Here is a 13,875-nt window from a genome sequence, read left to right as displayed (position 1 = left end):
GCAGCTTGTGAACTGATGCATTAGGGACATGCATCTCACATGGAACCTATTATACATACATATAACTGCACATCATATTCTGGGTGCTGAGTGGTTCTGTAACACGGCTCCCCTTTTCAGCGACGCGATCGGCATACACAGTCTGATCCTCAACGGATCGGTTTGGGGATGACCGAAGTTTATGGGGTTGGTACAAGTTCCGTTTGTCGACTTAGTCCATCGGCGTTACCGTTTTGTTTGCCGGGTCTGTGGTGGATGGTGAAGTCCAGAGGTTGTAGGGCTAAACTCCACCGCAGCAATCTGGCGTTGTCTCCGGAGACCCGATTAAGCCAGACTAGGGGATTATGGTCCGTTAGGAAGGAAAACTGTCGTCCATACAAATATGGTTGCAACTTCTTGAGTGCCCATACTACCGCCAAGCACTCCTTCTCGATGGCCGCATAGCTTACTTCACGGGGCAGTAGTTTCCGACTCAGGTAAGCTACCGAGTGTTCTAGGCCGTCCGGCCCGACTTGGCTTAGTACTGCCCCCAATCCAAACATAGAAGCGTCTGTGTGAACAAGGAAACGTTTAGTTGGATCGGATGCGGCCAATACAGGGGTATTGGTGAGGGCGTCCTTTAGTTGGCGGAAGGCATCCTCACACTCTGAGGTCCAGGTTACCTGGCGGGGTTGGTTCTTACGGGTCAGATCAGTGAGGGGCTTGGCTATGCTGCTGTAATTGGGAACAAATTTCCTGTAATACCCTGCTGTCCCTAGAAACGCCATGACCTGGGTTTTAGTGCGTGGGATGGGCCATTAGGCTATGGCCTCAATCTTGGCTGGTTCTGATCGCTGTTTCCCACTTCCCACCCAATGCCCTAAATACTGAACCTCTGCTTTGCCCACGTGACACTTGTTTGGGTTCAGGGTGATTCCGGCCTGGTGGATCCTGTCCAATACTATCTCTAGGTGATTTAGATGCTCTTCCCATGTCGCACTGTAGATGGCAACGTCGTCCAGGTAGGCACAAGCATAGTCCTGGAGACCATCCAGAAGCCGGTCAGCCAGCCTTTGGAAGGTCGCCTGGGCATTCTTCATCCCAAATGGCATAACTCGAAACTGGAATAAGTCGAACGGGGTGACAAATGCCGACTTGGGAATAGCGTCAGGACTAAGGGGAATCTGCCAGTAGCCTTTGCATAGATCGATGGTGGTCAAATACTTTGCCCCCGCCAGCCGGTCTAACAACTCATCCACACGTGGCATGGGGTATGCTTCCGTCACTGTTTTCTCATTGAGCCTACGATAGTCTACACAAAACCATGTAGTCCCATCCTTCTTGGGCACTAACACTACGGGGGATGCCCAGGGACTATCTGACTCTTCAATGACCCCTAAACGCAGCATCCCTTGTATCTCTTGTCGCATCCCCTCTCGTACAGACTCAGGGACACGGAAGGGGTTTTGTCGCAGGGGGGTCTGATCCTGGGTCTCAACCTTGTGTTGTGCCAGGCGGGTGTACCCTGGTCTCCCCGAAAACATCCTCTGTCGCTGCCTCAACAACTCCTCCGCTTGCTGTCTCTCCCGGGGGCCTAGGTCTTCACCCAAGTGTACCTGGTCCCATGTTTTAGACGGAGTCCTTTCCCCTAAGACATCCGGCAAGGGAAGTCCGGCTAAATCCTCTGCTTCAGGTGCACAGATAGCCACTACCTCTTCAGGGCACTCTTGGTAGGGCTTCAGCATATTCACATGGAACATGCGGATAACCCTGGGGTCGTCACAATCGGCGACATTATAGGTTGTGTCGGCTAGTTTCCCCACTACCTGGTAGGGCCCCTGTCATGCAGCTTGAAACTTATTCTGCTTAGTGGGCTCTAACACCAGGACCTTCTGTCCTATTTCCAAGGTGCGCTCTCTGGCCCTCCGATCGTACCATATGCGCTGGCGCCGCTGGGTCGCCTGCATGTTCTCACGTACAGCCTGAGACAGCTCCTGCAGGCAGTCCCGGAATTCCAGCACATAGGGTACAATAGGTACCCCTTCTATGAGGCCCTCCCCTTCCCAGTGTTCCAGCACTAAGTCTAGGGGTCCCCTTAACCGTCTCCCGTATACCAGCTCGAATGGGGAGAACCCCATGGATTCTTGGGGCACCTCCCAATAGGCAAACAGGAGGTATGGCAAGAATTTCTCCTAGTCCCTGTAGGTCCTGGTTACAGTCCCAATGAGCTGTTTTAATGTCCTGTTAAAGCGTTCACACAACCCATTGGTTTGCGGGTGGTACGGGACGCTTCTAATGGACTTTACGCCGCACAGCTTCCACAGTTGGTTGGTCACCTCTGCTGTAAACTGGGTACCCTGGTCCGAGATAATCTCCCGGGGAAATCCAACCCGTGAGAACACCTGGAGCAGGGTGGCCGCCACCGTCTCTGCCAGTATGTTAGGTAACGCAACCGCCTCTGGATACCGTGTGGCATAATCTACCACTGTCAATATATACTTTTTCCCTGACGGACTGGGTTTGGGTAACGGCCCTATCAGATCGACCGCTACTCGGCTAAATGGTTCCTCCACAATGGGGCGTAATTTGGCCTTGCATCGATTCCCCCCTCTTGCCAATGCGCTGGCAACTGTCACAGGTCTGGTAGTACTGACGAACATCATAGGTTACCCCCCCCGGCCCAAAGAAGTTTTGTGTCAGACGATGCCTGGTGCGACTGACGCCGAAGTGCCCAGCTAAGGGTATGCCAGAGAATATGGGAAGCAAGATGTGCCACAGTCCGCGCTGCTGAATCCACAAAATCATCTGGGATGCAAGATGTAGTAACAAAGTACTTCTTCCTTCCTACGCGTTTCGGCGCCCTTCCTGGCACCTTCCTCAGGGATATCCCTGAGGAAGGTGCCAGGAAGGGCGCCGAAACGCGTAGGAAGGAATAAACATGTACTTTGTTACTACATCTTTCATCCCAGGTGATTTTGTGGATTCAGCAGCGCGGACTGTGGCACATCTTGCTTCCCATATTCTCTGGCAGTTTTTCCACTTTGGAGTGGTCGGTGGAGGTCCTGCAGCAGCTGATACTGTGTTATGTCTTCAAGCCAGTTGTGGGTCACACAACTGGAATAGGTGAGTGGAACTGCATTACACCACTCACATCGTAGTGTCACTAGTGATAGGGCACTATTACGCCTCTTGTTCCCCCACCCTTTTTGTATTGATACAGCTAAGGGTATGTCATGAGAGATTCGCAGTAGCTCCTGCCTATACTTGGGAACTACCAGCTGTCGTTTTATAGTGGGGCTCGTCCCTGTGTGGTGCTGCTCTGTGATCCGGTAGAGGAGTCCCTGCTTCCATACAAACTATTCCCCTTCCAGTACCCCTCTCCCCTCCTGTGCCTTCCCACGATATCCCTCTAATGAAGGATCCTCAAGTAACTCCCTCTTAAATTCATCTGGGGTGGCCCAAGAAATGTGTCTGGCTATGGGAATACGTGCAGGGCTGGGATGTCTTACCTGGGCCTCCTCTGAGTGTGATTCCGCCTCCGCAGCTTGAGCTTGTCTCTGGGTGGTCGCAGGATATGTCTCAGCCAGAGGGGCCACCGAGAATGCAGACAACATGGGCCCCAAGTCATTTCCCAGCAAGACGTCTGCAGGCAAATCCTCCATCAAGCCGACCTCAGCAAGGCCATCCCCGACTCCCCAGTTCAGGTGAATCCTGGCAGTGGGCAGTCGATGTATGGCTCCCCCTGCTACACGGATTGCCACTGTCCGGTCTGTCTTCTCTTGGTCCCGGACGAGATGAGGCTTCTCAAGGGTGAAAGTTGCTCCGGAATCTCTTAGTCCCTGCATACGTTTCCCATTATCCCACACGGCCTGTCGATGCTATTGTCGATTATCTACCCAGGCTGCCTTCATGGGGTCTACTTCATGCAGCATTTCCTCCATCTCTTACACCCCTTGGTTAGTCGTAGCCCCCAATGCTGGGTCAGCTTCGCCTTGTTAGTAGTGTACAGCAGCCCGGCTGAAGGTAGCTGTTCCCGCCTTTGGCCACTGGGTATGCTGAGTGCGGTTGGGACATTGTCTTTGCAGGTGGCCCAACTGACGGCAGGTGTGGCATTGCGCCCCAGGGGGACTGTGGTAGGCCGGGTTTCTAGCTGGTCCCCCTACAATCTTCGGTGGTTTGGGGCCCTCCAGGTCCATGGGCGGGCCCCTAGTGACCATCTTTGAACAGGACAACTGCGACCTCCTGGCATCATGATGTTCATCGGCCAGACGAGCGGCTTCCTCAAGAGTCGTTGGCCGCCTGTCCCGAAGCCATTCCTGTGTCTCGGGGGTTAGTCCATTAAAGAATCATTCTAACAAGAAGAGCTGGAGGACGTCCTCCTTAGTGGTTGCTTGGCTCCCTTGTACCCACTGTAGCAGTGACCGCCGTAATTTACAGGCCCATTCAGCGTGGGTATCGGTTACGCGATTTATAAGTCCGCGGAACTTTTGGCGGTATGCCTCTGGTGTCAGCGCATACTGGGCCAAGATCACTTCTTTGATCCGCTCATAGTCCATACAGTCCTCATCAGGTACCGTGCGATAGGCGTCCGCTGCCCGGCCTGTCAGCTTGCTGGCCAGGATCTGAACCCGTTCCTCCGGCTTCACTTGATGAAGGGCACACTGCCGCTCAAAGTCCTGCAGAATGCCATCAATGTCTTCCTCTGCCTCCCCCAACTGTCGGAAGGCATTGTACTGGATCTTTTTGTGGCTTACTGTTGAAGGTACCTGGTCGAAGGCCAGAGCTCCCCCTGCTTGCTGATTCTCCTCTCTCCGCTCTGCCATCTCCATCTTGGCCAGCTCCACTTTGGTCCGCTCTGCCATCTCCATCTTGGCTAGCTCTATCCTGGTCCGCTCGGCGATCTTTTCCTTCAGATCAGTACGCACATCAGCCATCACCTCTCGTATGATCTCTACCGCAGGGTTTGGGCCATAGAACGCCAATCTGTTCTTTACCTCCCTCTGGAATTCGGTCTCCTCCAAGTTCACATTGGAGGGTGCTGCACTGTCGTGTTCCATGATGGCTGCTATCAAATCCGCTTTTGCTTTGTTGCTGGCGATCAACCCTCGGGCTTCCACCGGTCTTTTAATGTAGTCCTCTTTAACTTCTGGTAGTTGTTTTCCATTCATTCCTTTCCTCCTGTAGAAGGGGTATCATATCCCACCGCTGCCACCAGTGTAACGGGGTCTACCAAGCTGGGGTACCTCTTTCAGTACCAGTCCGTGTTTTCGGAGGTCCGCTCTGCGTTGGCTGGAGTCTGAATGAAGGATGCTAGCTGGAATTCCTTGGTTACATGGGCGCATATAAAAGATCACTGCTTCTCCACGTATTTCCAGTCTGACAACACTTTACTCACAGGACACAGAATATATCACACAGATACAGAGGACAGGCCAATAGAAAAGCGGCAGGCCAGACATGCATTACAAAAGTCGCAGGTGGCCGGAGCCTGCCAATGTTTACTGTGGAAATTACAAAGGTGGGGGGATGGCGGACAAAATGAGAGTATCATGCCCCCTCTGCCCAGGGGCACAGCCTGTGGGCTGATGCATTAGGGACATGCATCTCACATGGAACCTATTATACATACATATAACTGCACAACATATTCTGGGTGCTGAGTGGTTCTGTAACACGTAAGACTTTTTCTACTCTGGCTGCTGGATTATTGGACTCTCATCTCCCTGGACATTTTATCCTGTTACTGAACTGCATTCATGTTCTGGACTATTGTATCCTCTGTGTGGTGGATTGTTTATGGACCTTCTAATTTTGCCTATAATAAAGGTCTTGGGATTGTTCATACTTCCCTCGCTCTGTTGATTGTGTGATATCGGAGAAGGATCCTGTGACAGGGGCATGATTCCCAGTGTCCACCTCATGTACCGCTAACTTCGTCCATCCGGGTTGGTTGGAGAACACGGCTCGGAAGAGTTCCAGTGTGGCCAACAACTGCGACCGCTGGGATTCGAATAGTGAGGCACTTGCCTCCATGTCCTCAATGGACCCACCGGCCTTGGCTTGGGCCAGCGTGTCCAGGAGGGGGTCTTCCTCCCCATCCTGGGGCAGGTTGCAGACTGGTAGGATGCAGGGTTCACGTTCGTGATGAGCCTTCATCATGTTGACGTGAAAGGCCTTGCGCCTACTCCGAGCATGGTCAAGCGTGACCATGTAGTTGACTGGGTTGACCTGTTGGTGGACGACATACGGGCCTTCCCAGGCTGCCTGAAGCTTATCCGTTGGTGCGAGGACCAGCACCCACACCTTCTGACCCACCTGGTAGGTCCACTCCTGGGAGTTCTGGTTGTACTCTTTACACAAAGTGTACTCTCTGCCCACACCGGTCACAAGCACAATCTACCACTTACTCTATTCACACAGCGTTCTCTCTGCCATACACTGGTCACAGGCACATTCTACCTCTTACTCTTTCCACACAGTGTACTCTCTGCCCACAGGCCGTACACCGGACACAGGCACAATCTACCACTTACTCTTAACACAAAGTGTACTCTCTGGGCTGTTGTCCCAGGGCAGTGTAGATGTGGAGACACTTAGATGGTGTAATGTTTGGCGCAGGGGATGCAGCAGTGCCAGGGGGATGGACGCAGGAAGGAATGGAGGACACCAGGGCATGTAGTTTCAAAGCTTTACTCAGTCTGTAGTGCCCGCTTCTGTGCCATGTCCTCCGGGTCAGGGACTCAGTCAACCTCCAGGCAAGATGGAATGCTCCCTTCCAACACTCCGCCAACTTATGTGCCTTTCCTGAACTTCTCCTCTATAGCGTGTGAAGATCTCCTAGTACTGAGTTACACTGGAGTTCCTCCTGACAGATGTTCCCAAGAACTCTACTTGCACGGCAGGCAGCTGTAGCCTGCTTCGGGGACTCTCTACTCCTAAGTCCCGGCTCTCTATCCGTGTTGCTGCTGTGCCCTCAAGTCTTAGATGGGAGTAGTGCATTTACAGCCCACTACTCCACCGGTGTCTGCTGCAGAACCATTAGTGTCCATACAACCTGGGGGACCGGGCCCCGGCCTTGCGCTTAGAACTTCTAGGTAGGGTTCTTCCTCTAACCCACGTCCTCTGTGTTCCCTTTCACTCCTACATTCCGTACTTGTCTTTCTCTCCTATGGAAGCTCAGGCTTCAGTTCAAAGTCTTTCTCCTTCTTTCCTTTCTCGTGCCAGCAGGCTCAGATCACTGAGGCAGCTACACCACTCCTTCCTCCATCCTTCTTCCAGGGATCCCCACTCCTCTCCGAGTTGCTTCCTCTCTCACTGACCTCCTGTCAGACTGACCTGTAATCCTAAACCATCCCGCTCATATATATATATTCTGAACTCCACCCACCAATGTGGTTTTGCTGAACTACTCTAGTGTGTGGGGTGCGAGTGTTGGAGCGTGGTCAGGGGCCTCCAACTTACCTGGATGGTGGGGCACCACACCTTAGGAGAAGGTACAGTAACTCTGTGGCGACTGAGCCTCAGGGGCGCCACACACATTCTACCTCTAACGCTTTACACAAAGAATACTCTCTACCCACAGGTCGTACACTGGTCACAGGCACAATCTGCCACTTACTCTTTACACACAGTGTACTCTCTACCCACAGGCCGTACACCGGACACAGGCACAATCTACCACTTACTCTTTACACACAGTGTACTCTCTACCCACAGGCCGTACACCGGTCACAGGCACAATCTGCCACTTACTCTTTACCCACAGTGTATTCTTTGCCCACAGGCCGTACACCGGTCACAGGCACAATCTGCCACTTACTCTTTACACACAGTGTACTCTCTACCCACAGGCCGTACACCGGACACAGGCACAATCTACCACTTACTCTTTACACACAGTGCACTCTCTACCCACAGGCCGTACACCGGACACAGGCACAATCTACCACTTACTCTTTACACAAAGTGTACTCTCTACCCACAGGCCGTACACCGGACACAGGCACAATCTACCACTTACTCTTTACACAAAGTGTACTCTTTGCCCACAGGCCGTACACCGGTCACAGGCACAATCTGCCACTTACTCTTTACCCACAGTGTACTCTTTGCCCACAGGCCATACACCGGACACAGGCACAATCTACCACTTACTCTTTACACACAGTTTACTCTCTACCCACAGGCCGTACACCGGTCACAGGCACAATCTGCCACTTACTCTTTACCCACAGTGTACTCTTTGCCCACAGGCCGTACACCGGTCACAGGCACAATCTGCCACTTACTCTTTACACACAGTTTACTCTCTACCCACAGGCCGTACACCGGTCACAGGCACAATCTACCACTTACTCTTTACACACAGTGTACTCTCTACCCACAGGCCGTACACCGGACACAGGCACAATCTACCACTTACTCTTTACACACAGTGTACTCTCTGCCCACAGGCCGTACACCGGACACAGGCACAATCTACCACTTACTCTTTACACACAGTGTACTCTCTACCCACAGGCCGTACACCGGTCACAGGCACAATCTGCCACTTACTCTTTACACACAGTGTACTCTCTTGTTGCAGGCCGTACACTGGTCACAGGCACAATCTACCACTTACTCTTTACACACAGTGTACTCTCTGCCCACAGGCTCTACACCGGTCACAGGCACAATCTACCACTTACTCTTTACACACAGTGTACTCTCTGCCCACAGGCTCTACACCGGTCACAGGCACAATCTACCACTTACTCTTTACACACAGTGTACTCTCTACCCACAGGCCGTACACCGGTCACAGGCACAATCTACCACTTACTCTTTACACACAGTGTACTCTCTGCCCACAGGCTGTACACCGGTCACAGGCACAATCTACCACTTACTCTTTACACACAGTGTACTCTCTGCCCACAGGCTGTACACCGGTCACAGGCACAATCTACCACTTACTCTTTACACACAGTGTACTCTCTGCCCACAGGCCGTACACCGGACACAGGCACAATCTACCACTTACTCTTTACACACAGTGTACTCTCTACCCACAGGCCGTACACCGGACACAGGCACAATCTACCACTTACTCTTTACACACAGTGTACTCTCTGCCCACAGGCCGTACACCGGTCACAGGCACAATCTACCACTTACTCTTTACACACAGTGTACTCTCTACCCACAGGCCGTACACCGGACACAGGCACAATCTACCACTTACTCTTTACACACAGTGTACTCTCTGCCCACAGGCCGTACACCGGACACAGGCACAATCTACCACTTACTCTTTACACACAGTGTACTCTCTACCCACAGGCTGTACACCGGTCACAGGCACAATCTACCACTTACTCTTTACACACAGTGTACTCTCTGCCCACAGACCGTACACCGGACACAGGCACAATCTACCACTTACTCTTTACACACAGTGTACTTTCTGCCCACAGGCCGTACACCGGTCACAGGCACAATCTACCTCTTACTCTTTACACACAGTGTACTCTCTACCCACAGGCTGTACACCAGTCACAGGCACAATCTACCACTTACTCTTTACACACAGTGTACTCTCTACCCACAGGCCGTACACCGGACACAGGCACAATCTACCACTTACTCTTTACACACAGTGTACTCTCTACCCACAGGCCGTACACCGGTCACAGGCACAATCTACCACTTACTCTTTACACACAGTGTACTCTCTGCCCACAGGCCGTACACCGGACACAGGCACAATCTACCACTTACTCTTTACACACAGTGTACTTTCTGCCCACAGGCCGTACACCGGTCACAGGCACAATCTACCTCTTACTCTTTACACACAGTGTACTCTCTGCCCACAGGCCATACATCGGTCACAGGCACAATCTACCACTTACTCTTTACACACAGTGTACTCTCCACCCACAGGCCGTACACCGGTCACAGGCACAATCTACCACTTACTCTTTACACACAGTGTACTCTCTACCCACAGGCCGTACACCGGTCACAGGCACAATCTACCACTTACTCTTTACACACAGTGTACTCTCTGCCCACAGGCCGTACACCGGACACAGGCACAATCTTCCTCTTACTCTTTACACACAGTGTACTCTCTTGTTGCAGGCCATACATCGGTCACAGGCACAATCTACCACTTACTCTTTACACACAGTGTACTCTCTACCCACAGGCCGTACACCGGTCACAGGCACAATCTACCACTTACTCTTTACACACAGTGTACTCTCTACCCACAGACCGTACACCGGTCACAGGCACAATCTACCACTTACTCTTTACACACAGTGCACTCTCTACCCACAGGCTGTACACCGGTCACAGGCACGATCTACCTCTTACTCTTTACACACAGTGTACTCTCTTGTTGCAGGCCGTACACCGGACACAGGCACAATCTTCCTCTTACTCTTTACACACAGTGTACTCTCTGCCCACAGACCGTACACCGGACACAGGCACAATCTTCCTCTTACTCTTTACACACAGTGCACTCTCTTGTTGCAGGCCATACATCGGTCACAGGCACAATCTACCACTTACTCTTTACACACAGTGTACTCTCTACCCACAGACCGTACACCGGTCACAGGCACAATCTACCACTTACTCTTTACACACAGTGTACTCTCTCGTTGGCGATGGAGAACTCGGAGACGCAGGCTGGAATCGTTCAGAATTGCTGCTGTGTGACAAGGTCCCAACGACCGCCGAGGTCGTTATAAGGATCGCCAGATCGTTGCAGCGTCGGTGAGTAGATCTGTCTGTTTGACATCTTACTAGCGATCCTTACCAGGTCGTATCATTGTCGGGATCGTTGGTGCATCGCTATGTGAAATGGGACCCTTACTCATTACTGAGACACTTAGATTCTTTAGGGCAACCGGCAAAGTGATTACAGTTTTAAGCTTGTGTCAATATGATTAAAAATCGGGAAATAACCTCCCTAAAATAGACAAAAACAGCTTTAAAACAAGAGGTGAAGAAGCAGGAGAAGACCTTTGCTGCATTTCCTTACTTCAGAAAGAGATTCGGCTTGGTGGAGGAGCATGGCGAGGCTCCAGATGGCAATGTGGCGCGCCGCGGAGGTGGATGCTCTTCACCTTCCATCCACAGTCATTGGGGGATTTCTAGTGAGTAAAGTCTCCATGTTATCAGGAGAATCTGTGGTCAGATACTATGGCCTAAACCTTCCTCCATCATGATAAATATAGTGTTCCTCTTTCTTTCACACTTCTAGTCACCTTCTTATCTCTCAGCCGCCCTCATCTGCCCCCTCCACAGCAACTCATCCTATATAAAACCCGTCTACACCAGAACTCACTCATCATACCGAATAGCAGGAAAGGTAAGAAGAATCGACTCTCCAGCACCATGACACCCATGTAAGATGCCAGTCAGACATCAAGACATGTCGACACAGCCAGAGCACCACTACACCATGTCGGCACAACCAAGGCATGACTACAACGTGTGTACTAATACACCACTACATGTACACACAGCCAGAGCATGACTACAGCCAGAGCACCACTACACCAGGACATGTCAGCACAACCAAGGCATGACTACAACTCGTATACTAATACACCACTACATGTACACACAGCCAGAGCATAACTACAGCCAGAGCACTACTACACCAGGACATGTCAGCACAACCAAGGCATGACTACAACGCGTGTACTAATACACCACTACATGTACACACAGCCAGAGCATGACTACAGCCAGAGCACCACTACACCAGGATGTGTCAGCACAACCAAGGCATGACTACAACGCGTGTACTAATACACCACATGTACACACAGCTAGAGCATGACTACAACCAGAGCACTACTACACCAGGACGTGTCAGCACAATCAAGCCATGACCACAACGCGTGTACTAATACACCACTACATGTACACACAGCTAGAGCATGACTACTACCAGAGCACTACTACACCAGGACATGTCAGCACAATCAAGCCATGACTACAACGCGTATACTAATACACCACTACATGTACACACAGCCAGAGCATGACTACAAACAGAGCACTACTACACCAGGACGTGTCAGCACAATCAAGCCATGACTACAACGCGTATACTAATACACCACTACATGTACACACAGCTAGAGCATGACTACAGCCAGAGCACCACTACACCAGGACATGTCAGCACAACCAAGGCATGACTACAACGCGTATACTAATACACCACTACATGTACACACAGCCAGAGCATGACTACTACCAGAGCACTACTACACCAGGACATGTCAGCACAACCAAGGTATGACTACAACTCGTGTACTAATACACCACTAAATGTACACACAGCCAGAGCAAGACTACAAACAGAGCACTACTACACCAGGACATGTCAGCACAACCAAGGTATGACTACAACTCGTGTACTAATATACCACTACATGTACACACAGCCAGAGCAAGACTACTACCAGAGCACTACTACACCAGGACATGTCAGCACAACCAAGGCATGACTACAACGCGTATACTAATACACCACTACATGTACACACAGCCAGAGCAAGACTACAACCAGAGCACTACTACACCAGGACATGTCAGCACAATCAAGCCATGACTACAACGCATGTACTAATACACCACAACATGTACACACAGCCAGAGCAAGACTATAGCCAGAGCACTACTACACCAGGACATGTCAGCACAAGCGAGGAATGATTAGAACGCATGTACTAATAAACCACTACATGTACACACAGCCAGAGCATAACTACACCTGGACATGTCAGCACAACCAAGGCATGAATACAACACATGTACTAATACACCACTATGTGACGAACTGCCCACCGCCGTTCGTCTACTTACGGGCGACACTAACGGGGGTCCCGCTGCCACCAAAACGCGACGGACAGCGGACCCTGTGTCACCACTATGTCACAATCCCACCACTGACACGGGTGTATCAGCGGACGGAGGGACGTGACACAATGCCGGCACACGGCTATCACAGGCACCGTTGGGGCTTATCTTAGTTATCCCACCACCGGCACCATGTGACAAAAATATCCAGCAAGCTAATCTCGCTCTACAATTTGCCGCAGGGGGAGTTTAATTTGGATGCCCCACCACTGCTATCAATCTTCCAAGTACTGCGGGGATTTATGTATATCCCACTTTCTCAGTTCCACTTTGGAACTCGCAGCTCTACGGCGCCCCCCTTACCCTCAGGTCAGTCAGGGAACTGCACCTAGGATAATTAGTCGCCGGACGGGCTGCCTGTTGTGAACCGGCAATTAGGCTTCTGCAGTAAGGGAATTATCAATGCTGTGGCCGCAGACCCTTATTCAGCAATATAAGACCCTTCTAGACTGCCAGCAAGCCGCAATAGCCGTGCACAACGCGCTGCCACCAGTCACGGTTACTTAATTCACAGTGTTAAATTAAGAGGGTCCGTGGCAAACCCCTTGAATTAGTAGCGATTATCTAACAAAGGCGTATAGTTCGATTCTTAGAGCATGGAGACAGATCTAAATAATTTCATTTATTTTCCGAAAGAGGACAGTGATTACAGATAAAAGTTGCTATAAAATTGAGACATAAAATATGTACAGTACAGGTATAAAATAAAAGTGGAGAAAACAAAGAGATTACACTCACAGTTCCATATTGTTCCTTAGGCAGACCATGTGGCTTTAAGGTGGGTGGAGGCGGAGCTGCACTTCTCCGCTCATCTGAGTTCTTGTCAGCACGGACTCTGCAGCTGTTCTGAGCTGGTTTGCCCAGGAAATGCCTTATAGACTTTCCTATGTGACATCACAGAGAGGTGCATTCTGGGTTGATCCCACCTCTCTTATCCAAGTTATGTTTTGGCTACAAAAC

The 13,875-nt window shown here is 51.1% G+C and overlaps 1 long non-coding RNA gene across 1 annotated transcript in view; it reads right to left on the bottom strand.

The window, feature by feature from the left end:
* The window catches only part of LOC141077954 (uncharacterized), a 70,502-nt gene extending 56,627 nt beyond the window's left edge, over window positions 1–13,875 (bottom strand). The window contains exon 1 of the long non-coding RNA XR_012227628.1: window positions 13,654–13,875. This is a non-coding gene — a long non-coding RNA (uncharacterized lncRNA). The remainder of the gene's footprint in view (window positions 1–13,653) is intronic.

Source organism: Dendrobates tinctorius, unplaced genomic scaffold (assembly GCF_039654945.1).
Source record: "Dendrobates tinctorius isolate UK_male_01 unplaced genomic scaffold, ASM3965494v1 ptg000483l, whole genome shotgun sequence".
Lineage (NCBI taxonomy): Eukaryota > Metazoa > Chordata > Amphibia > Anura > Dendrobatidae > Dendrobates > Dendrobates tinctorius.
The sequence above is the reverse complement of the archived record's forward strand: the minus strand, read 5'-3'. Positions and strand labels throughout refer to the sequence as shown.